We start from the raw sequence: 25,725 nt of genomic DNA, 5'->3' as shown, positions 1-25,725 counted from the left end.
GGCTCAGAGATTTGTAAAAGTCAGAGGTTTGTGGTATTTCATTCTATTTTTTTTTTAATGTGAGGCTAAGTCTGACTTGAATTGACAACAAATTTGTGCAATGTCTAGAATTCAGGAGACGGATACATACCAGGTGAATCCTAGCAAGTTCACCTCTTCCCTGTGATCAAGGACTCTGGGATGTGGGTGTGGAGAAGACCCTGTGTGTAAGCCCTGATCTTTATATCATATTTTGTAATGCAGTACATCAGGAAAAAATTCTCAAACAAATAACAAACAGGCCCAATGTCCTTCTCTCCCCCATAGCTCTCAGGGTCTCAGATATATGGAGCTGTGTTCTGAAATATACCTGCTTCTGATTCATTCCATTAGGAAGAGAGAATGAGAGAGGAGGAGAGCTTTGTGAACTCCAACAAATATCCACAATAGATGCATCATAAAAATGGGTCTGAGAAAAATTATTGATTGCCATGATAAAGAGGGTAGTCTTTGCATTTAGAAAGATGCATTTTCAGTATTCTGACTCTCTTTTAAGTCCTTTATGCAGCTGTGCCAGTTATTCTAAGAACTATATCCTTAATGACCTCACCTGCCTAACAGGTAAAATGATAGTATGAGATGAAAATTTTTTTGGTTGTCAAAGAAAAGCTTTAATACTAGAGTTCTGACACATTCTAAGCCATCAGAGGTCTATCTATAATCATAGTCCCTACCATTATTATGGTCATATGTGTATTCACATAAACACATACACACAGGCATACAGACACACACATGCACACTCATATGTACACCCTCAAAGAATCCACATAAGTACTTTATAAGCAGAATATATCTTCAGAAAATAAATACACCAAGATTTTGATAGTGGTCACCATTGAAAGGTGAAATCAGAAGGGATCTGGGATATAAGCAGATTTTTACTGTCTATACTTGAGACTTCTACATTCAAAAACTGAAATGAAAATTGATGAAGTAAAGATGTATTCATATATCTATGCATAATTACAATTTTAAGTATTATAGAAGCAAATTAAAAAAAAAACATTTCTAAATATGATTCCTGTTATTGTTTTCTACATGCTTTCTAGAACTTTACAAAAATTCAAGGACGTTCAAATAACTTTCCAAAAAAACAAAAGAAAATATGTTATATTTTCTGTGTTTTGGAGAACCGATTAGAGGGAAAAGAAATTTTTGGTAGACCATAATATAATAATCACAATAATAGGCAAATTTATAGGGTATCAATGAAGAGGCTTCAGGAATATCTTACTGAGGAGATTATTAGCCTGACCAATGACAATAGTGCTGGGATTCCAGAGTAGGGACCACTCCAATAGCACACAGAGGAGTAGAACACATAATTGTCACTATCAATTTGGAGGAGGAGAAGAAATAAAGGGCAAAGAGTATATATAAGAGAGTATAATTAGAAGACGTTACTCTTTGCCAAGTGACTGAAGAGTGTGAACACTGCCCATTCTGGCACAGATATATGCTGAGAGGTTTTTGTTTTGTTTTCTTTTGTTTTTTTTCCTGGAAAAGATTTTCCCTGAGATAACATCTGTTGCCAATCTTCATCTCTTTTTTTTCCTCCCAAAAGCACAGTACATAGCTGTATATTCTGATAGTAAGTCCTTCTAGTTCTTCTGTGTGAGCCACCGCCACAGCATGACTACTGACAGACAAGTGGTGTGGTTCCGCACTTGGGAACTCAACAGGGGGCGAGTGAAGAGGAGCAAGGTGAACTTTAACCACTGGGCCACCAGGGCTGGCTCCAGAGAGTTTTGAATTTTAAATTCAGCTCCATGAAAACTGACTTTGAATTGGAAAGGGTCTGTTTTACACTTGGTATAAATACCTCTAGTATATTTATTTCAAAATTTTGCTGGATTAAGCCACATTTTAAAATTAAGATAAAGAAATCCATATTATGTAAAATTCATGAAAATCTCAAATACATCATGAGACTCAGAGTAAAGTTCCCTGCACATCTTCATATCTACTAGGTGTATTACAGTGGAAAATTCTAGAAATACTAAAACAGGAAACATTTACCAAAATCTGTTTCATATTAAAAGTGACATTATCATTCAAATATCACAAAAGACATACTCAGCATCATTATAATTGATAAATATTTGAAAATTTACTACGAATACCAATGGAGTAAAACAGAATTGAAGGGTATAAATACTAAAATGAAGAACTTGGGTTTCACATGACGTTTGATGAATATAAACAAGAATTTGTGAAAATAAATATTTTTGGCCAAAATTTTAAAAAGTGGAAAAAGCTTCCTTTTCCCAGGGTGATGGAATAAGCATACTGCACTCTGCCTCTCTGACTGAATGTAGCTATAAAAGTTGGATAAAATGTATGTAACAGTTAAAGACCCTGAAAGTAAACAGTAATGGGGGAGGAAAAGAAGAACACTGGATTGTGAAGTAATACTGAATTGGTGGTAGAGTACTACTGAATTGCTTTTAGAGTTGTCCCTACTCCAGAATCCCTGCACTATTGTCATTATTTTTCCCTCTCGTGTATCTCCTGGCCTGAATTTAACACCTTAAGAAATCCAAAATTGAGCACTATGTTGCAAACAGAGAGCTCCAGGAGTAGCCCTCCGGTTCTAGTCTAGGGATTGAAAATAAACTCCTAATGCTCAGAGAGTGCAGAATTTCCTTTCCCTTCCCCCTTTTCTTTTCTCCACTCTTTCCTTCTCAAACCCTGAGGTCACCCTGTTGTCATGGTGAATGGCAGCTAAGAGAGCTCACAGGAACAAAACCTGAGTAGGGGAACTTTCCTCTCCATTCAAAAGAGTTGCAGTTTCACAGCAGTGGGGCTAACTTTCATTATTTTTACTTTTTCTCTCTCTGTCCTCTGACCACTTCACCTCAGACCTGGTCAAAATCATGGCCAGAGGACTGAAAAGGAGACCCAATGGGAAGCAGAAAGTGCTGGGAGGTTTTTAGAAAGGGACTTGAGGACATTCCTTGAAGTACTTTATAAATTCACAGGCTCACCTCTCCCACTCTAACTGCCCTAGTGTGGATCTCATCATAATTAGCATACCAAAGATTGAAGTGCTCAGGCTCCTGATTCAACTCTGGGTGGTATAAAGGACAGATAGTAAATATTTTTGGCTTCACGGGCTGTATTGTCTCTCAAAACTACTGAACTTTTCCACTGCAACAGGAAGGCAGCTATAGATAATTAAATGGATACATATGGCTGTTCTGGTGAAGTTTTATTCACGATAACAAGTTTGGGACAGGATTTAGCCCTCAGGCCGTAGGTCAACAAGAACATTTGAGGTGTTTATCCCAGCACAAGGTTGAATTACATAGTCTCTGCAAATGGAATGGTTTCCTCTTCTCACCTCATCGCTAATTGCTGCTTTGGAATTGTAAATACATTTTGCCTGTGTTTTCTCATCTATACAATCATTAAATCCATAGAAGAATCTCCACATATATTTTCTGAGTTTAAATTTCAGAATAATACCTGGCACAAAATAACTTCTGAATAAGTACTAGCTTAAATTAATATTATCCTTATATAATGTACATATTTAAGCACATACAAAGAAACAAATGTAATGATATACACTAATGCATTTTATAAGCATATGTACAAAAGGGACATCAAAGTCTTAATGTGGTAGTGCACTGCAATAATCAATTTCTGGAACCAGGGATATAAGGTGGAATTTTCTTAATTGTAAAAAATTACAATTTTTTTTCCTTTTCCATTTTCTTACTTTTTTGTTACTGACAAATATTCTTTGCTTGAGCGAACTTTACTCAGGCTCCTGAAACTTCTCCTAGTCCCATCTGTGCACTTCCTTGTAAAATATAGTTTTAGCAAGAATCCCGCTAAAGCACTTTAACCAGAACCCCCTACTCTGGATATGTGATTATCCTCAATATCTAATCAGGTTGCCCATCCTCCACCATCCCCTAGTTTGTGTCTAGTCACCTGGCCTCTCTTCAGCAAGAATTCTACCAGGTGGATTTAGCCAGAATCCCTCTTACCCTTGATATTTCCTCTCAGTAATTGTCCATCCACTGATCCTCACCCTGCTCCCTGGTTCTAAATTTCAACTTTCCTGTTCTGTATTTGGAGTTGAGGCCAATCTCTCTCCCTCACTGTAAAACCCCATTGCAGTGGTTCCAGTACCTAGCACGATGGTCTTCATTGAAATCTGCCTTACCATCTCTAACAAGTGTCACTGTATATTTTTTCTTTCACATTACCATCAGCACATATTCCACTTCCAAAAAAACAATAAGATAGTCAACATAGCAAAAAGTATACTAGATTATAGAATAATAATAGAAATAATAAAACATAGCAGATCTCTAATATCAAAAACCTTCCATGTTAAAGCACAAAATTGAGGCAAAATCAAAGTAATTCACAACAAATATAAAATGTACATGACTTTTGAGGTTGTATAAATCAGCGTTGTTTACCATGAGTAGGGTGCTAAGGTGCAGGGTCAGAAACTACTTCCTCGGTCAAATCATTCATTTGTAAATAAAGCTTTGCTGGGACACAGCCACACCCATTCATTTATACGTGGGCTATGTCTGCTTATCATGCTACAACTACAAAGGTGAATAATTGTCACAGACACTATATAATCCTCCAAGCTTAAAATATTTAATATCTGGCCCTTTACAAAAAAATTATGACTTCTGAATTACAGAATCCAGGTACTGTTTTCTAAGGAAAAAAAAAAAAAAAACGTCAGAACTGGGAGAATAACATGGGTGAACCAGAGGCAGTATCAATTGGAAAAACAATCTGGGGCTTGAATGATCAGTTCTAAGGTGAGAGCTAGGGGAACAGAGTAAGATAAGATATACAGAAAAGTAAGGTTCAGTGACTGTTTTAAGTTGTGCGTTTTTTTCAAATACGTACAATTTAAAAAATAATAGCAATAACAAAGTATCTTATGGGGCTGGTCCCGGGATGTAGTGGTCAAGTTGGCACACTCCGCTTTGGCGTGCAGGGTTGGCAGGTTTGGATCCCAGGTGTGGACATAGCACCACAGGTCAAGTCACAATATGGTAGCATCCCACATAAAGTAGAGGCAGACTGGCACACATGTTAGCTCAGGGACAATCTTCCTCATACACACACAAAAAAGTATCTTATTATGTGAATATTGTGACTTTGGGGGAAAGTTTGACTTTGAAGCCCCTAAACTCATCTCATATCAAATATATTTTGTCAGAAAAGTAAGAAAAACATTAATCAATAGAGAATCTGGAGGACAATATAGAAATGATTAAGTAGAACCCATTTAAAAAACAAGGCACTCAAGTTCAGTATTATGGAAAAATACTTAAACTTATCAGATGAATGCAATAAATGAAATGAAAAGGACTACTATTTCAAAAGAAAGAGTATAAAATGATGGTTTTAGGCAATGTTTATATAACTATACAAAGGAGAAGAGAAGGTTGTGGAAACATCCCAATACATATTTTTCCCAGGGGAAAAAAAAAAGGTTTATACAAAGTTAAAGAGCAAGAACCAGAACAATGACAGGAAGCCTAGAGAGGAAAATTTTTATGGAGGATATACTCATATAATTTGTTAGTCTTTGCAGCGCAAACGACCGATGGGAACTTCTAGCGGGTGCCTTAAAGAAGAACGGACCAGGAAAAGAGAGCGGAAACGGAAACGTGGAGGTGAACAGTGCTGCACCTGGCCCCGCCCCGCCCACGCAGCGCAGATGCGTACTAATCAGCCCCTGTGGCCCGAGCGGCCGGCAAGCCACGTGACCTTCCCACAGCACACTGCGAGCAGCCGGCAGCGCCGTATAATGGCGCATTTCCTGCAGGCTGGGGTGGTCGTTAGGACGTGCTGACGGCGGGTGTTTGCACACGGGTCGGAAGGGCGGGATATCGGGGGCGCGATCCCGCTGACGAGCCGCCAGCAAACATGCCCGGCCTCTCTATAGACTGGAAAACATTTTAAATAATAACCTATCAAGGCTTTAGGCTAGGAGAATACACTCATCTTATGCACTACAGTGTGACTGCAGAGGAAAATAATGTGTTTATAAACACATACACAGTTTCGCAAGGATGAATGTGACAGTGTAAAGTCAACTGTACTAGTTTTATAATCAACTATAAACTATAATTACGAACCACATATTTTCACCCGTAGCAGTTATGCATTGTGTTTCACTTTGGAAATATTTTTAAAATCCTGCTCAAATGAACACAGGTATTTCTGGTTCCTGGATCCCATCTTTTTTTTTTTTTTGAGCCTTTTATTTAGCTTGCCATTGGCCTCTCATTTTTGTTGATGCTAGATGGCGCTGTGAGCCCAGGAGTCCCTGGTTCCCAAAAATAGTGGAGCATGTACTTCTGATATATGAGAAGGTTGAGTTTAAGAGATGAAAGTAACTTGTGTTTGGAGCTGAATTGTTTCCTTCCAGGAGGAGTGTTCATCATATGACTCATCTTTCACATTGAGGTCAAGCCCGATCAAGAGAAGGTTGGACCCTGAAAATACTAAATTTACTAAATATCAAAACACTAAATTAAATACTGGACGTTAGGTTGTCTCTCATTTTCCCCACGCCATACTTTTCCTTTGCCTTTGTAGAGCCTAAACTCATTTTTTCTTCAAATTTAGAGGGCTCCCAAATTCTCAGTTTACATTTACATGAGTTGTGTTCCTAATAAGCAGACCCCACAGTAGACTGATGAAACTCAAAAAACTATAAAATCAGAACCCATTAACATGGAATAAAATCCCTCAAAACTCTAGCCCATGGATATATTCTCAGCTTTCTTCAAGGGCGCTAAAATTGCTACTTTCCATGTGATATCTCAAATCTTTTGACTTCTATACATGCCCTGGTCCCTACCTGAATATAATTCCATCCTTTGTCTTTCCTAGCTCTAATTTACATGGATTCTGCCTATTTATTCTTCATGTATTTAATCATAAGTTGTTTCTTACAGGAAACCTTCAATAACCATTTAAATTCAGATTGTTTGCCAGTGCATCTTGTGGATTGCAACAGAATACTGTACATTCCCTACTACAGCGCATCTAATCTGATTTCCATTGCCTATTCAAATCTCCACTTGACTGACACCTCAAGTGAAGGAGAAAGTTCAGATTTGTTGTTTATTTATGTTCCACGTGGTTGCCACTCAATTTTCCTAGCTTTCAAAAAATGAATGGGTCAAGATCAATTGTCTTCCTATATGCCAATAATAAATTAGATATTGAAGTTAAAAATGTATTTTACAATGAGGTCAAAAAACATGATTTACTTAGGGATTAATCTGAGAAACACTGATGAGATTAAAGAATATTTAAGTAAATGTAGAGATACACTGATATCATGGATGGGAAATCTCAATATTTTTAAAATTTTTAATTCTCACAAATGTATTTAAATCTTTTAGCATAATCCCCAATCAACATACCATTCTGAACTTTTGTAGAAATTTACAAGTGGATTCTAAAATTAATATAGTAAAATAAAGGGATAAGAATAGTGAAGCCAATTCAGAAAATGAGGAGCAATATTGGAAGACTCATATGATTTACTTCAAGGCTTAACATAGAACAACATTAACCAAGATAATTTGGTATTGGTTGCAAGATAGATATTTAGATAACTAGAACAGCATATCATCCAGAAATAAACCTACATATCTATGGTCAGTAGATTTTTGACTAATGTGCTAAGGAATTTCAATGGAGAAAGGATAGTATTTGCAACAAATGGTGCTAGGACAATTGAGCATCCATATGCCAACAACAAAACAATGCATCCTTATTTTGTACTGTATACAAAAATCAACTAAAAATCTATCATAGATATAAATATGTCAAGGTTTTAAAGTTAACATTTTAAATGTCTATATAAAGTAGGTAATCTTTGTGACCTTGAAATAAGCATAAATTTAATGGATAGGAAATAAATATTATGAACCACAAAAGAAAAAAATGGATAAATTGTACTTAACCATGTTGAGAAAATGAGAAGAGATAACACAGACTTAGAGAAAATATTTTCAATATGTAATTGATACAAATCTTGTATCAAGAAACTACTTTAATAATAGATTTAATAACAAAACAAGTAGCCTAGACTCTTAGAAGCTGACATATATATATATATATATATATAGTAATATTATCTTTTTAAAATTGAGTTTAAAAATTTGTACACATAGTATAAATTTATCGTTTAACCATTTTTAAGCATACAGTTCAGGAGTATTAAGCACATTCACAGCGTTGTGCAACCAAGCTCTAAAATACTTTTCACCTTGTGAAAATGAAAATATGTGCCCTTTAAACAACTTCTCATTTTCCCTCCCCCCAGCGTTAGCAACTACATTCTACTTTCTTTATGAATTAAACTCTATGAATTTGGCTACTCTAGGTACTTTATACAAGGGGATTCATATAGTATTTAGCTTTTTGTAAACAGTTTATTTCACTTAGCATACTATCCTGAAGGTTCATCCATTTTGCAGCATGTGTCAGAATTTGCTTGCTTTGAAGGCTGAATGATATTCCCTTGTACGTATATACTAAATTTTGTTTATATATTCATCCGTGGTTGGCACTTTGTTTGTTTCCAACTTTTAATTATTGTGAATAATGCTGCTATGAACACGGGTGTAGAAATATCTCTTCAAGACCCTGCTCTCACTTCTTACAGGTAAACCCTCCAAGGTGGAATTGCTGGACCATATGATAATTTTATTTTTAGTTTTTGGGTTTATTTTTTTGAGTAACCATTCTACTCTTTTCCACAGTACCTGCATTATTTTACATTCCTACCAACAGTGCAGAAGGATAGAAGGATTCTAATTTCTCCACATCCTACCTAACACTTGTTATTTTATGAGGTGGCCAGTAGCCATCCTAACAGTCTGGTAGCTGCCATCCTGGTAGCCATCCTAATAAGTGTGAAGTGGTATCTCATCGTGGTTTTGATTTGCATTTCCCTAAAGATTAGAGATGTTGAGCATCTTTTTGTGTACTTCTTGGCCATTTGCATATCTTATTTGGAGAAATGTCTATACAAGTCCTTTGCAAATTTCTTAATCAGGTTGTTTGTTTTGTTGTTGTTTAGTTATAGAAATCTTTATATTCTGGATTAACTCTTTATCAGATATATGATTTGCAAATATTTGCTTCCATTCCATAGGTTGCCATTTCAGTCTATTGATCGTGTTCTTTGATGCACAGAAGTTTCAAATTTTGATTTAGTCCAATTTATCTATTTTCATTTTTGTTGCCTGTGCTTTTGGTGTCATATTCCAAGAGAGGATTGCTAAGTCCAATGTCATTAAGCTTTTCCACCATATTTTCTTCAAGGAGTTTTATAGTTTTAGACCTTATATTTGGGTCTTTGATCCATTTTGAGTTGAGTTGTTTTTGTGGATGGTATAAGGCAAGGGTCTAAATTTATATTTTTGCATGTTGATATCCAGTTTTTCCAACACCATTTGTTGAAAAGACTGTCTTTCCTTCATTGAATAGTCTTTGCACCCTTGTCAAAAATCATTGGACCATGCATGCAAGCATTTACTTCTGAGCCTTCTATTCTATCCCATTGTTCCATATGTCCATCTTCATGCTAGCATCACATTATTTTAATTAGAGTAGCTCTGTAGTAAGTTTTGAAATCAGAAAATATGAGACCTTTAACTTTGTCCTTTTTCAAGGTTGTTTTGACTACTTAGGCTCTGTTGAGATTCTATATGAAGTTTAGGACAAAATATTGTTTTTGATAATGAGAAAGACTGTCTGCTTGACCAAACTCTAGCTACTTTCCTCTGAGCCTTCTTCTCAACTAGGCTTCAACCTTGGCCTATAAAAACTGCAGACTCTCAATACAAATTATTTTGTGCATCCCTCTCTCCTTACATTAAAAGACTTAAACAAATACTATCATAGTTTCTAACAGCTCAAGGTCTAGAATGACTCCAGGCTGCCAGAAGAATTTACTGTTTGTTCTAGCCAGCCCCTGATGAGAGGCCCCTGATCTCCTTTTCTTAATGCATTTACAAAAAAGGGCTTACCATTTTGAATCTTTACTCTGTCCCTTTGAAATGTATATTTTTCTCTTTCAACTCAAGGATGTCTTTCTTAGGGACCTGAAATCCATTCCTTTGAAATGAAATTAGGAAAGACAGGGCCTCTGTCTCCCAGTCTCTTTGGGAGGATAGAAACTTAACTTTAATAACTGTCAGCTAGCAGACACAACTGGCCTAATCACACTTACAATGACCAACCATTTGTCATTTTTCACTTGACTGACTCTACTGAGCCCCTACTCACCTCCCTCCCCTTCTTCTCATTCTCTTTTTAAAAAGTCCAGTCACCTCTGTATGAAGAGATGTTGAATTCAGTTCCCACTGGACACTGTCCTATTGCCATAGTAAGTTGTTGATTAAACTCTGCCCTGAACACTTTAAGTGGTGCCCAGCTTTGTTCATCTTTGACAATACCACTACTTTGTATGCCGGTTTCGTGTGTGTGTGTGGGGGGGGGGGGTAATTGGATCTCACCTTTTACTATTAAAATCTTGACATTTCAGTAAACACCATGTGACAAGCTCTTTGATTTTAGAGACTGACACTTGCTATTATGGAGCATAGCTTGAAGCTATCTCCCATATAGACGGTGTTATGAGAGTTGTATTGTCACCAGGCCAAAGGTGAGATACTAAGCCAGTTTTTAAGTGTGGTGTTCAAATAATGTGCTGCTGAAGGACAGGCAAATAAAACTAAGAGACTTACCTTCAGGGAAGCAGAAAAAACATTTGAATTTCCAGAGTTTTTGCTACTTACGTGCTGTTGGCAGTGCATTTTCATATTGAGGAGTAGTATTTATGGGGTCTGGCTGCCTGGGCTGATTTCCCAACTCTGCTGCTCTCTGTGTGGCTTTGGGCAGATTTCTTAAGCTGGCTGTGCCTCAGATTTCTGACCTGCAAAATAGTAATGAGTCTTGATATGATATTTTGAAATTTATAATCTATTTGGGCATTAACACTATAGCTAATATGTGCTGGTATCTTTATTGTGGAGCGTGATTCTAGGAACTCTCTGTGAATGTTCTCACTGCAGGGCTGTTGAGTGTGGGAAACAGGTCTCAGTGCAGGTTCTGTCTCCTGGAGGTCTCCCGTGGAGGTAACTCCGCAAACTACACCTTGGCAGTCAGTTTTCTAAATGTGCAATCACCAACCAAATTGCCCATGCCCATTGTCCAGATGACTATTCAAAATTCCCTTCTCACTCTACATTCAGAATTAAGTGGTAAGTTTTAGCCAATTTGGAGAGGGATAAAGAAGTTACATCATTGATTCTGCGTGGCTTTTTCTTTCTGCACTTCTGCTCACTGCCTTTAGAAATATCTCCCCCTTAAAAAATAACTTAGTGAGCATTAGAATGTACTAGCTACTGTTATTAACATATTTTTCCCACAAATCTCTAGGGGATGGTGATTATTGTTATTGCGATGGAACATATACTGAAATGAGGTATTTAATAACTGACTGGCAGTCTTTGATGTAATAAATGATAGAAACAAGAAAATCTCACAGTCAATTCCTCAGGTTTCTGTTACCAGCTTTTTCCCACTGGCCACATTTTAAGTTTACATAAAGGTGAAAACAGCACTTGGGATGTGGTACTGCCTTCTGCCAGTAGTAGTCCAGAACACACCCAGAGGCATAATAGGAGAGTATGACACACTGCATATTGGTTCATTCAAGATCTATCTTAGTGCACTTCACTAAACTCTCCTCCAAGACCAGGGATAAGAAGAAAAGAGGGAAAAATGTCAACTCCCATGCAGGCAGGGTTGCTATGTTTATCACTCTACTGAGACATGAGACACAGAACTATGGGAGCAGTGCAGAATAACAAGGCAAATACACAAGGAAAAGTCATTTGAATTTGGCCCTCAACCCTTTCATTTTCCTGGCTGCAAAAATATAGAAGTCTTTACATGTCATAGCCATCTTACCAACAAGCCCAAGCATGAAGGGCTATCCATTAGTGATGAAGGAAAAGATGTGTCTAAATAGGTTGAATCCTCACAGGGACCTTGATCTGCCTTTCCTATGATTTCGTATTGTGTATGTATGATAAACTTACAACATTATGAAATAATTCAAGTAGAGTATTCTATTTATAACAGCAAAACAAAATTATCATCAAAAGAGAAATCAGTAAGGCTTATCACCTCTATGAGTTTCCCTCCAAAATTTCTAGTAGGCTTTAAATTTGTAAACCATCTTGCCTCTGCCCTCTGCTACATAAACGCCACATTCAGTGTAGTTTGCATGGAACATAGGATTGCTCTTCAGTAAAATTAAGGTTAATGGTAAAAGGCTCTACTAGCGTGAAGATGATGAGTAATTTATTGAACAAGATTTTGCCTATTGACCCCCAGAGCCCCTGACTGCAGCTATACACTTTGGAGTTAAAATATACATAATGCATCAATGCTTTTGCTCTTTTGGTTGTTCATATCTCATAAACCTAGGATAAATGGTCCCTGAAGAATAGTTTTTATATCATTAGATCAAGAATTTCATTACTTGCAAAGCAGGCCTACGCTACTGAGTCTCAGAGATGCACCCTGTGAGGATGCTTCCTTCATTAAAGACTGTGTACCAGGCCTGGCCCCATGGCTGAGTGGTTGAAGTTCTGTGTGCCCTATTTCAGCAGCCTGGGTTCATGGGTTCTGATCCCAGGCACAGACCTATTCCACTCACTAGCCATGCTGTGGAAGTGCCCCAGCTACAAAATAGAGGAAGACTGGCACAGATGTTAGCTGACGGCTGGTCTTCCTCAGCAAGAACAAAAATGTGTTTCTTTCAATACAATCCTGCTGACATTCATGCCCTCCACATTGCAGGCCCTAAATAAATCTTAGTCTGATTATTGGTGCCCTGAATTGTTTCTACCTTCTTCTTGTTCTTGAGTCTCTTGGTAGTTTTGGGTGATGAAATTCCTGTTTAACTGAGGTTGAGGAATCCAATCTTCACTCTCAAGGACACTCAGCAGCCTATTCACAAACAAACTGTGCCAGAGAGACGTCAAAGGCTCAGCCTGAAACAATGGACATCAATGAATCAGCTAAATAACAGAAAGGTGGACAAATAATTGACTATGTCAACAAAAGTTTTCATCTAAAAAAGTCACAAGCATGAAAGTCTATTTAAATTATGGTAATTGATAAAAGGAAATAAATGAAAGATTACAATTCCATTTCTATAAGACCGTATTACAAAAGTATGTGCTGCCTGGATAGATATTCTGAGTGAAATTTTTTATTTCACTGAAAGCAATTTTAGTATTCACTCATCAAAGAGTAAGAATATCATACATATCTATATTATTGCCCATCTGTACAAGGAAACATTATGCAAACATTTAAAAAATGAGGTGGAAATAATCAGAGGCTCCAACTAGTATATACAGCTTTTGGGTCAGGAGAGAAGCAAACAATATAACAAAATTCATACTTTCATGGCAAAGAAGTGGCTGGTCTCTGCATTCAGAGTGGAATTCTTAGTGTTCTGTCTATACAAATGAATGCCTTTCTGAACCTTTCACAATTGGAATTAAGCCATATAATAAAATATTCACAGCACTTTTTAAGCATGAGAGTCTGAGCAAATTTTACTTTGTGGCTTCTAGAAAAGTCTCTGTCCTTCTTCTTTTTCCACCTAAATTACTTCTGAGAAAGTCTCTGGAAAACACTGACACAGGGGAAGTGCAATGTGTCTTTCCTAAAAGAAAAAAACATTCAGTTTAGTAAAGACTGACTCTCTGACGCTTGAAAATGTTAAAATAATTGAAGAGGTTCTTTGAAAAATGATGCTGAATGCATGTTTAAAAAGAAGAATGAAAGATGTACACAATACAAAAATATGAATTTGATTGTAGATGGTGTTTATGTGATTTAAAAAAATAAAAATGTATACACCCACGTTAAAGACATTTAAATGCTAAAGCAAAAAGCAAGAACCAATATTACAAGGTAAGGCCTGAAGCAGTAACATACAGCAAGCACTGTGATTCCCGAACAAACTTGATCTTTACATAAATTCTTCAAAGGACCCCTGAGGAAAGACAGTGAGCAGCTGGCCTGGCCTCTGCAGCAGACCCGTCAGGGACGCCTTCAGCTCATCTGGGCCTGGGGAGGCCCCGCCTTTGGTGAGCATGGCTGGGAGGAGGACTGAGCACTCTAGTTGGTCTGCGCTTGCGCAGGAGGCGCTCTGGACCGCCAATCCTCAGGCTCTACCCACCTCTGGCTGTTGCTGGCACAGAGGGAGAAGTCCTGGACCCTTTAGACAGCAGGGAGAGAAAAAGAAGAGGCGAGCCATAGCGTAAAATTCACTGACAATGTACTAAAAAATTAAAGCAAGGAATGGTGTTGGGAAAATTACATAAGAGTTACAAAGACATTGGAGACATAAAGGTCAACAGCAACACAGAATATTTTATCACATCGTGGCTGAGAAAATAAAACAGCTGTAGAGGTCTTGGGGGACAGTTGGAGAAATTTTAATATGGGACAGGAATCATGACCTTAGGGAACGATTCCCCTAATTTTTGTTAGGAGTGGTCTAGGTATTGTGGTTATAGAAGAGTATCTTTATTTTGTGAAAATGCAGGCAGAGATGCCATGATGTCTTATTGACCTTAAAATTGTCTACTTTACACATATGTACGTACATGAGTTTAGTATAGCAATATGTTAATGATCTTGAATCTAGATAGATGGATATAGGTCTCCAATTTACTGTTCCTTTTGCTTTTCAAAACAATTGCATTTTCATTATAAATTTTAAAATTTTAGATTTAAGAAAAAAGCTATATACTAAAGTGCTAAAGTTAGCATAACACCATAAGTTGGAATAACTATTCAATTCTCTTAAATATTTTCCAACTTTCTTTAAAAGAATCAAATCATTTTGAAACACATATGTTTCAACAGCTCTCTTTTGAGACCACTCTTGGCCTCCCACCTGTGGACAGCAATGGGACCTGGCCACTCTTAATGTTATGATCAATGAATCCCATGTACACGTGAAAAAGACTGAGGGACAGGAGCCTGCACTGGGCTGGGCTAGAAGTGTGAGAAATGGAGATGTGGAGGTGAACAGAAGCACTCAAGGTCCCTGCTGGTTTGCAAGTTTGGGAGCCCTCTCTGCCCCCTCTACCCTTGCTCCTTCCCAGGCCCAGAACCCTTCCTAGGAAAGTCCAGGGACCTGCATGGTAGACAGGGACCATCCTTACTTGTTCTGATTGTCTTCCTGAGAGGCAGACCTCTTGTTCCATGGGAGAACATTTCAAGGAACAAGACACATCCAAAATTCCACAACACAACAGGCATTCCTCTGTGGGCTGCCCCTCCATCACTTCCTGGTATTCTCTTTGTCACCTGTCTGCTCTCTCCTTGCTCTGCCCTTCATGCTCCTGACACCCTAACAAGTTACTGTTCCCGAGTGCCTACAAATGTATTGGCCACTTCACATGTCCTCCCCTATGCCAAGGATGCACCTTTTCTTCTCTCCCCTCCCCAGTTTGCCTCATTTACTTCTCATAGTTCAGCACATCCTTAGATATGCTCCCCCAAGAAGTCTTCTTTGTGTATCCCATTCCTGGTCTGATTTCTGTCCTCTGAGTTCCTAAGTGCAGCTCCCCACCCCTGGTTTAGTTTTCGAAGTTTTCTGAATCCTCATTAGAACAAAATCTCAGAGAATGTGGAAACTTCATCTGTGTTAATTCCCGTGAGCCCCCTCACATGTTGGGGACACAGAGTGACAGTAGATTCTTCTTTTATTGAAGTTCAAAAACAAGTCTAGTTCAATCTCTCACATCAGTCACCTCTAGTCTTGGTTACTGTCCTTATAATTCCCCAATTTCTGCATATATTAATGGGATTTGAATTTGAAGATATTGCCTTAAGTAGTCATCATGACAGGATGAGAGCCTTTCCTCTCCGCTGAGCCTGACCTTCACAAAACACCTCTATATTAATAAATCAGTGTGATACACATCACTCTTTCTCACCTTCTTTATATTGAATTGCACAAATGAATGAATGAATATTTCAAACTCCTCATCTATATTCTTGACTATTTCTCAATAAACCACAACTTTTAGGTAATCAGAAGAGAATTTGAACTTGAAGATTAAAGTGGTTTTTTTTGTTCCCTTCTGTTGTTCCCTTCTGTTCTCAAGACAGGATATGAACCCTGACTTCTGCCTCAGTCTGTTTTATAGCCTCCCCATTCTCAAACCACTATTTTAAGACCTCCCAATGTACCATACTGCTTCCCACCTCATGCGCACCTCTTCTTTCCTCCTGGGCACTTTTGCCCTCTTAGACCAAGTAAAATCTTTATCACTGAGAATCAGCTGTATTATCATGGCTCTTTGGATAAGTATTTCCAAGTCCTTATTAGTTATTATATTTTACCAATTTTAGTAAGTGCTTATTTTCTTTTCAAATTTTATTATTGTTGCTGTTAGTCTGGTGGCATCCATGACGTGGTTGTCATTGTATGTATATAGATGAACTTGGCTTGAAATCTTCTGTTGTCCCCTCTGTCAAGGTCCTCTGCATGAAATTTTGTAGAATGGATGCCAACAGGAAAGGTGGAAATCACTCATACAAATGTTGCAGCCCCGTTTATTAATATATGTTTCATGGTCATCATTCCTCATGCCATGGAAGGAGATGATAAGATATCCATGATTCTGAATGTCCTCCAACGAGACTCCTACAGACCATACTTAGACCGTTTCTGACTTCCCACTTTGTTTGTGAGTTTCACTCACATTTACCCTTATTCACCTTAATATTGCCAACTAGCAGCATACAGCCAAGGGTACAGTAATCATTGAATAACTTCAGGAGGAATAGATCAAGATGTTGTGGAAAAACTAGTAGGGATTAGTTATGCCTTACCACATGGAAAATCAAAAAATGGACAAACTATATGAAACAATGGTTTTCAAGATACTGTATATCAGACAGCAAAGAATAGATAGTATTCCCTGAGAGATGTGAAATAATTATATTACACCTACTACTTCCCGAACTTAATTCTTCAAGACAGTTTTCAAGTTGTGGTATGGCAAGGATCTCAGTAGACTTTCTGAGTTGAGAAGATGGCACTGAAATTCTTGAAAAATAAGGTGGTCCAATATCCCTGACCAGGGTTATTGGGAAGAGAGAACTAATCATACAGAAAGTCCTAGAGAATGGCAAAGGATCTGGCACTGCATCTGAGTTAAGGAACTTATCCAAGCTCACGGAAAGAGCAACCTGGAAGGATCAGAGATGTCTTGTACCTACACAAGTGATGGAATAACACCTGTTCCTTTCAAGCAAACTGGTAAATGTCAAGATTTACAGGGTATTGGAGAGAGAACACAGAAGTGTCTCTCCTCAGTAGCAGAGAATAATTGGTCTTAAGTTAAATACAGCTCTGGATCCAACTTTTACATGCAAGATGTGAAATTATGAAACTGTTTCCAAGTAATGTCCCAGTACCAAGCTTAAGAATATTTATTAGACAGGGCTGGCCTGGTGTCATAGTAGTTAAGTTTCCATGCTCTGCTTCAGCATCCTGGGGTTTGCAAGTTTGGATCCCAGGTGCAAACCTACACACTGCTCATCAAGCCATTCTGTGGAGCGTCCCACATACAAAACAGAGGAAGACTGGCAACTCAGGGCCGATCTTCCACTCCGTATGTATGTGTGTGTGTGTGTGGATGTGTGTGTGTGTGTGTTTGTATACCAAAAATGTGAAGCACCCAATAAGGTAAAATTCACAATATCCGGCATTCGATAAAAACTTCTCAGGCAGGCAAAGAAACATAAATATATGACCTATAATAAGGAGATAAATTAATCAGTTGAAACTGATTCAGAAGCCACACAAATGTTAAACTTAACAATAAATCATTGAAAAAATACTATACCGATACAATGAAACAGTTTTTATAACTCCATTCTACAATATAAAAGTTGAGTAGAGATGTCATAGATTAAAAAAAAAAAAGCCAAAATCAAATTTCTGGAGAGGAAAGCTTCAATATGAGTTATGCTTAAAAAATACATTGACTAGGATTAGCAGCATATTAGACTCTGCAGCAAAAAAGATTTGTAAACTTGAAGACATGACAATAGGAACCATTCAAAATAAAAGACAGAGAGAAAGAATCAACAGAAATGAAAATGGCATCAATGAACTGTGGGGAAATTTCAAGCAGCCTAATATATGAGTATAGCGTATAAATTGACACAAACATATCAGCCCACAGATTCAGTGGGTTGGTGAACCCCAAGGACAAGAAACATGAAAATATCTTTATATAAAGGAACATCAAAATCAAGTTGCTCCAATCGGGGATAAAGAATCTAGTTAGGGAACAAAAGACATGTTGGTACAGATAAATAGAGATAAGGATGGCAGCAGATTTCCCATTGGAAACAACACAATAAAGATGAGATGTTAGTTATATGGTTAAAATACTAAAAGAAAAAATGTCAATCTAATATACCTTATAAAGCAAATAAGAAAACTTTTTTTCATTTATATATGAGCTGAAAGAACTAATCAATAATAGATCCTCATTCCACAAACTGTTAAATTTCATGTGGAAGGAACACAATACTAGATGAGAATTTGGATCCACAGAAAGGAATGAAGAGCATAGGGATTTGTAACTGCATGAGTAAATACATAAGATATATTTCTAGTATTTTAATATCATTAACATGTAATTTACTGTTTAGGCACAGATAATTATAAGGTGGCCTGAGGTTACTCATGTAAAAGTAAAATGTATTACAATTTCACAAAAGTTTTGAAAGAGAGACATGGTATTGTAGCGTTTTAAGGTTTCTACACATTGCATGAGGTGGTGTGATATCATTTGAAGGTAAAATTTTGATAAGTCTAACATGCACACACTACACTCTAAATCAACCACAATACTAATAAAAAAGAGTTAAAGACAATAAACCAACAAAGGAGACACAGGGAATTATTAGACATACTATATTATTCCAAATAAAGCAAATAAAGAAGAAAAAGGGATCAAAAATATATGTAACAAATAGAAAAATGATAGACTTAAGTCCAACCATATTAATGGCAATTTTAAATGTAAATGGTCTAAATATACAAACTCAAAGACAGATTGTCAGATTGGACATAAAAGCAAGAGCCAACTATACGTTGCCTTCAGAAAAGCATTTTAAATATAAAGGTATAAAGAGTGCAAAAGTAAAAAGATAGACAAATATATACCATTCTAAGAAAAATCAAAGGAAAGTTTCAACAGCAGTATTAGCAGGGATAAGAAGGGTATTCCACCATAATATACGTCAATCTATCGAGAGGACTTAACAATACTAATCCGTTATGCACCAAATAACAGATCTTCAAAATGTATGCCAACTACATAAAAGTGACAGAAACTCAAGGAGACACAGACAAATCCAAAATTACAGTTGAACATTCCAATACCCTTCAGTATTTAGTAGAATAAGTAGAGAAAAATACCATTAAGCACATAGAATATTCGAGCAACACTATCAACTAAATTGATCTAATTGACTTTTATAGATTTGTATGCTCCACCCAACAGCAGAATTCACATTCCTTTCAAGTGCACATGAAACATTTGCCACCATAGACCATATCCTTGGACAAAAAAAGTCTAAATACATTTAGAAAGATTCAAAGTATACAAACTATACCATCCATTATGGGTCAAATCTATCAGAAAAGTAGGAATAGCCTGAAGCCCCGCCAAATAAAATTCCCTCAACCTGATAAAGAACATTTAGAAAACTTACACTTGATATCATACTTAATGGTAAAAGATTGATGCTTTCTCTTTAGGGTTGAAACAAGTCAAAGATGTCCACTCTCTCCAATTCTTAAAAGTAGTACTACATGCTTTAGCTAACGCTATCAGGCAGCAAGAAATGAAATAAAAGATCATGCAGGCAAGTAAAGGAAAAATAGAAATACTTTGCATATTAAATCATATCTATGTAAACAATCTCCAGCAATCTACCAAAGTATTTGTAGAATTAATAAGTGAATTTAGCAAGATTACAAGTGAAAGGTCAACACAGTCTGTGTGCGTGTGTGCTTGTACACACTCACAGTGAACAAAACAACTGGAAATTCAAAGAAAAAACACCATACCATAAACAATAACAGAAAAAACAAAACTTAAGTATAACTCTGGTAAAATATATTCTGGATGTTTATGTAGAAAATTGTAGAACACAAATAAAAAATCAAAGAATGCCAAAATAATTGCAAAGATATACCTTGTTCATATAACAGGAGACTCAACATAGCAAAGATGCCAATTCTTCCTAAATTGTAATGTAAAGAAATTCCTATGAAAATTCCAGCAAACATTTTTGTAGACGTTAACAAGCATATCCTAAAACTTATATAGAAAGGCAAAGTAAGTAAAATAGCTGAAACAATTTTGAAAAAGAACAATAAAATTGGAGGAATCACACCACCTGATTTTAAGACTTAGTGCATAGCTACAGTAATCAAGACACTGTGGAGGGATAGAGACATATATCAATGGAACAGAATACTTTATAAACAGACCCACACAGAAATAGCCAAAACATTTTTTCACAAATGTACAAAAGAAATTCTGTGGAGAAATAATTTTTAAAATAGATGGTGTTAATTGTATATCAAACACACACATTAAATGAACCTCAAATCACACCTTATGCAATAACAAGCTCAAGTGGACCATTTATCTAAATTTAAGCTGTAAAACTTTTGCAAGCAAATTTGTTGACCTTTGGTTAGGATAAGAGATCTTAGATGTGACACTAAAAGCACAGCCCATAACAGAAAAAAAAATCAATAAATTGGACTTATTCAAATTAATAACTTTTGCTCTGCGAAAGATATTGTTAAGGGACTGGAAAGTCAAGGAGCAGAATTGTTGAAAATATTTGCAAACTATATTTTTGACAAAAGATTCATATCCAGAAAATATAAAGAACTCTCTAAACCAAACAGTAAGAAAATAGAAAATCTAGTTTAAAAATGGGAAAGTCTTGAGCAGGTGCTTCACTAAAGAGAAGATATGGATGACACATAAGCACATGAAATATATTCAACAAATTTAGTTACTAGGAAAATTCAAATTAAAGCCATCATACTTTAGAGACCCTACTATACCTACTAAAATTGCTAAAATATACCTTAAAAAGTGACAACGCCAAGTTTATGGGGACTATATAATGGTACAGCTGTTATGGCAAACAGTCTTGCAGTTTCTTCTAAGATTAAAAATACATTTACCATATGACCCAGCAATGTCACTAATGAGAATGTGTACATAGAGAAATGGAAACTTATGTTCACACGCAAAAAAATGTACCTGAACGTTCATAGCAGCTTTCCTTGTAATTTCTAGAAACAGAAACTAATCCAAATGACTTTCAGTAGGTGAAAGGAAGAACCAACAATAGTATATCCATACAATGGAATACTACACAGCAATATAAAATAACACACTATTGATACACATAATTTGGATGGATTTCACAGCACTATACTGAGTGAAATAAAGTCAATCTCAAAAGGTTACCTTCCATAGGATTTAATTTATATGACATTCCTAAAATTATAAAATTGCAAGAACAGATCAGTGGAGGAAAGGGGCTAGGGTTGGGAGAGGGAGTTTCTATCACAGAATAGCATGTGAGAGTATTTTGGGGGTGATGAAAAAGTTCTCTGTGCTGAATGTGGTGTATGTTACACAAATCTACATATGCGGTACAATTTCATAGAATTATATACAAAAAAAAAGAGTGGACATAAAAAGGGGTTAAATCCGAAGAAGCTGTGTAGTTTAGTCAATAGCATTGTATCAAGGTCAGTTTTTTGGTTTTGATTATTGTACTACAGTTATATAAGATGTTATCGTTGGAGGACCTGGAGGAAGCGTGAATGGAACTCTATTTTCATGATCTCTCAATCATGTTATGTTTAAACACCGCTAACAATTTTGTTTTGCTAAGCAAGTTCCCAGCAAGGACCAATATGTTCTTTGTGTGCTCTTTAATCCCTTAGTGCCTTCTCTCAAATGAACTAAACATATACTTTGAACAGGACAAAGTTTTTCACTTCAAGATCTCAGTTGGCAACTTGTCCTTTGATACCAAATTCTGCATCTTTGGTTTGGCCAAACTTAGGCTGCTTCTTTTACTCTTCAGACCTTTGAATCTCAGTGAACATGATATTGGGAGTTAACTCATTTCATAGACTGACACTTCCCATTCATGAACACATTTAAGGATTTTCCGAGACAGGGGCTATCTAGATGTATCTGTTCATTCACAGCCAGGACCAAAGTTAGAGATAAAGCCAATATTTCAGTATAGTACCCCCAGGGAAATGATGCAATAAGAAATAGAGAATAGTGAGTCACAGAAAGAATTTATGCCAAATGCTTCATGAGGTCATTGTTTAGTGCTTAAAACTGAGTTTGAATGTACTATATTGTTTGGGCTAATATCATAGCTCTGTCACAAAAAGTGTGACCTTATGAAATATGCTCTCAGGGCTGCTCTTCCACTTCAGCAGCCCGAGCTTGTGGGTTTGAATCCCAGGCATGGACCTACTCCACTCGTTGGTCATGCTGTGGAGGCATCTCACGTACCAAAGAGAGGAGGATTGGCATGAATGTTAGCTCAGGGCTAATCTTCCGTAAGTGATAAAAAAGGGAAGACTGGCAATGGATGTTAGCTCAGGGCAGGTCTTCCTCACCACAAAAGAAAGAAATGTGCTCACTTAATTATACTTGATATCGCCTCTCTAAAATTGGTTTTCTTGAATGCCTGTATATTTTCTGTTTTTATCATTAAGGTAAGAGATATAAATGCATGTAACTATTAAGATAATGGCTAAATAATCCTTAAATTAGTTCTATGCTTCAAACGTGGTTCAAAGTCTTTTTCATGAATCATGTCATGCCACATCTAGTGATTGTTACAGCTATGATTCAACATAAGGTGATTTTCTCCACAAGAAAATGCTAAGCCCCTGTGCTGAACCCCCAACTCAACTGGTAAGCGTATAAGTGGAGCAAGTACGTCTCACGACTGGATAAGTGATCCACACACATGTCATCTGTCAGGAGATGTAACAGTAATCCTCATTGCCTTCCTCATCTCTTTCTCCCGAAATGGATGGGTATAAAGGCCTACATTGAGGATGATGGAAAAGAAAAACAGAATGAGGTTGGGACTATGAGGGCACTCTTGAGCTTCCCTAATAGTCAAAGTTTGTCTTCCATGACTTGAATTTTTTGATGCAATAAAACTAAATCATTATCAGGTCAATAAGAAATTAAAGTAGGGCTTTTATTTAATACCAAAATTCTTAAAACATGGTCAGTTAGCTTGCATTACACCTGGTCAGAACTTACACCAAATCCCCCACAACAGCCTCCCGGAATACCTAATCTAGTGGTTGTCCCTGAACAGCACCTTTGTGCTTTGCTTTCTCTCTGCTGTCTTTTCTGGGCTATTGTTCTCTGTAATCAGTCCACTAATCATGTCACTCCCAAACAAACTCTATCAAAGCAATGTGAAAGGTTCAGCTGAAGGCAATAGACAGCACTGAAATAGCTGCTAAAGCAAAATGAAAGAATTATGTACTCTAATTTGTAAATGTGATTATATATCCTTTTTCAAAACGAAAAATGCTTCTCATATTATGTCATATATCACATAACTCTACAAGATGATGTATATTATATTAGGAAATAATACAACTTGGAGAACGATGTGCTTTTACGTAGTAAAATTGCAGAGGTATGGACAGGCTTTGATTTGAAAATTAAAATTGTACAAATATATATATATATATACACACACAGATATATATACATATATATATATATACATATATATATATATATATATATATATATATATATATATACACATGTAATGGGCCTCTAGTGCAGATAAATGTATAGGGTATTTGTACTCCAATACTGTTTTTTTTTGGTAAAGCAAACAAAACAAATATTGGGAAACAAATTTAATACTATATATACCCACCACAGAATGATGAATAATTGGGTAAACAAATTATGGCACATCTTTATAACACATTACTATACAAACATTTGAAGTAAATTAGGAGTTACCGAATGTTTAACATATTTACAGTTCAGGACAATGAGAATATATTTATGCCTACACACTAGTGAAGAGAATGGTGATGTAGAGAAAATGTAGGTGACAGTGTTTTGATCACATCACTTAATACCTATGTAAACTTTTGCCAGTTACACTACCTACCTTATCCTTAGTGTCCTCACTTTTACAGTGGGATATGGCTATATTTTCCACGTATTTTTTCTGAGTAATAATGTTCTAACAAAATAAAAGGACAGTAATAATAATAATGTGTGGCAATAATATGACACAGTATATCTAGCTGAAAATAAAACAATCGGCATTGTATACATAAGTCTACGTGTGAAAACATACAGAGGAATACAAATATATTTATTTTGCTAGCATAGGTCTGAAAAAGGAGACATCAAAGTATGGATGTTGGCAGTAACAAATTGTCAGAGTCAGACGGTAGATGATGGTCCCTCATTAAATTAATTTTTTCTAGGAATAATTTGAATTTTTATCAAAAACTTCTTCCTTCAAAAATTAGAAAGTTAACATAGCAAAAATAATTATGCATATTGTTATGGATATTTTATAAAGGAAAATTACATGGCTATAACAAGTGTTGAACATCAATGCTAAATGTCACATCAGAAATTTCATGTTATTAAATTTTCCCTGCTCTGCTTCTCCCTTATCTTTGTTAACACTCTTCTATAGTAATTTTTGAAATACATTTTGAAATATATTTTTAAATAAATTTTGAAATTGTGAAATACAGACAGGTAAATTCTAAAGACCTTACAACACATGGGAAGGAAAACACGCCCAGACTTACTCTGTGAGACGTACTAGCGAAGAGGTTTCCACAACAGACACAGAAGCTTGAGCTAGGATATAGCACAGGAGGTATAAGAGTGAGGTAAATCTGAAAAAGATTCTGAAGACCAATAGGTCTAAGGTGAGATTAAGGGGTAGTGGCTAAAAGGAGGAGGGTTTGCATATAGGAGAGGTTCAAAATGAAAGCCCAACAGCAGTTTTGAAATTAATCAAACGACTTTAAGTTGCTTTAAATTAAATTAATTGGAATTTAAAAGATTGGTGGTAAAAACCACTAAAACTTGAAAATGGAAGCAAAGTTTTATACTGGCAATAATCACAAGATTTTAAAGATAATGTGTCAAATTCTGGAAGAAATTTTGTTCCTGGAGATTTTGGAGTGGAAGAAAAAGCCTGTGAAACACTAAAATAAACAATCAGTATCCAAATCTAAAGTTATCTTAAGTAATGTTGTTTTCTCATTAAACAAAACAAAAAACTCAACATCCATCTAAAAACATTTGAAAAAATTCTGACCAATGGAATTAAGCTAAAGTAAAGATAAAAAGCACTAAATAAGAAGGAACACTATAGACAACTTTACTTATGGACTTCCTTATAAATATAAAAAATGACAGCTATTAAAACTAGACTTTCACATTT

The 25,725-nt window shown here is 36.3% G+C and overlaps 1 long non-coding RNA gene across 1 annotated transcript in view; it reads right to left on the bottom strand.

Annotated features, from left to right (window-relative positions):
• Positions 1-25,183, bottom strand: part of LOC139075498 (uncharacterized) — a 31,579-nt gene extending 6,396 nt beyond the window's left edge. Inside the window, exons 1-3 of the long non-coding RNA XR_011525874.1 lie at positions 25,082-25,183; positions 12,986-13,130; positions 10,863-10,999 (exon numbers count right to left, since the gene is read on the bottom strand). This is a non-coding gene — a long non-coding RNA (uncharacterized lncRNA). The remainder of the gene's footprint in view (positions 1-10,862; positions 11,000-12,985; positions 13,131-25,081) is intronic.
• Positions 25,184-25,725: the final 542 nt, after the last annotated feature.

The sequence above is a fragment of the Equus przewalskii genome, chromosome 1, assembly GCF_037783145.1.
Source record: "Equus przewalskii isolate Varuska chromosome 1, EquPr2, whole genome shotgun sequence".
NCBI classification, from domain to species: Eukaryota; Metazoa; Chordata; class Mammalia; order Perissodactyla; family Equidae; genus Equus; species Equus przewalskii.
The sequence above is the reverse complement of the archived record's forward strand: the minus strand, read 5'-3'. Positions and strand labels throughout refer to the sequence as shown.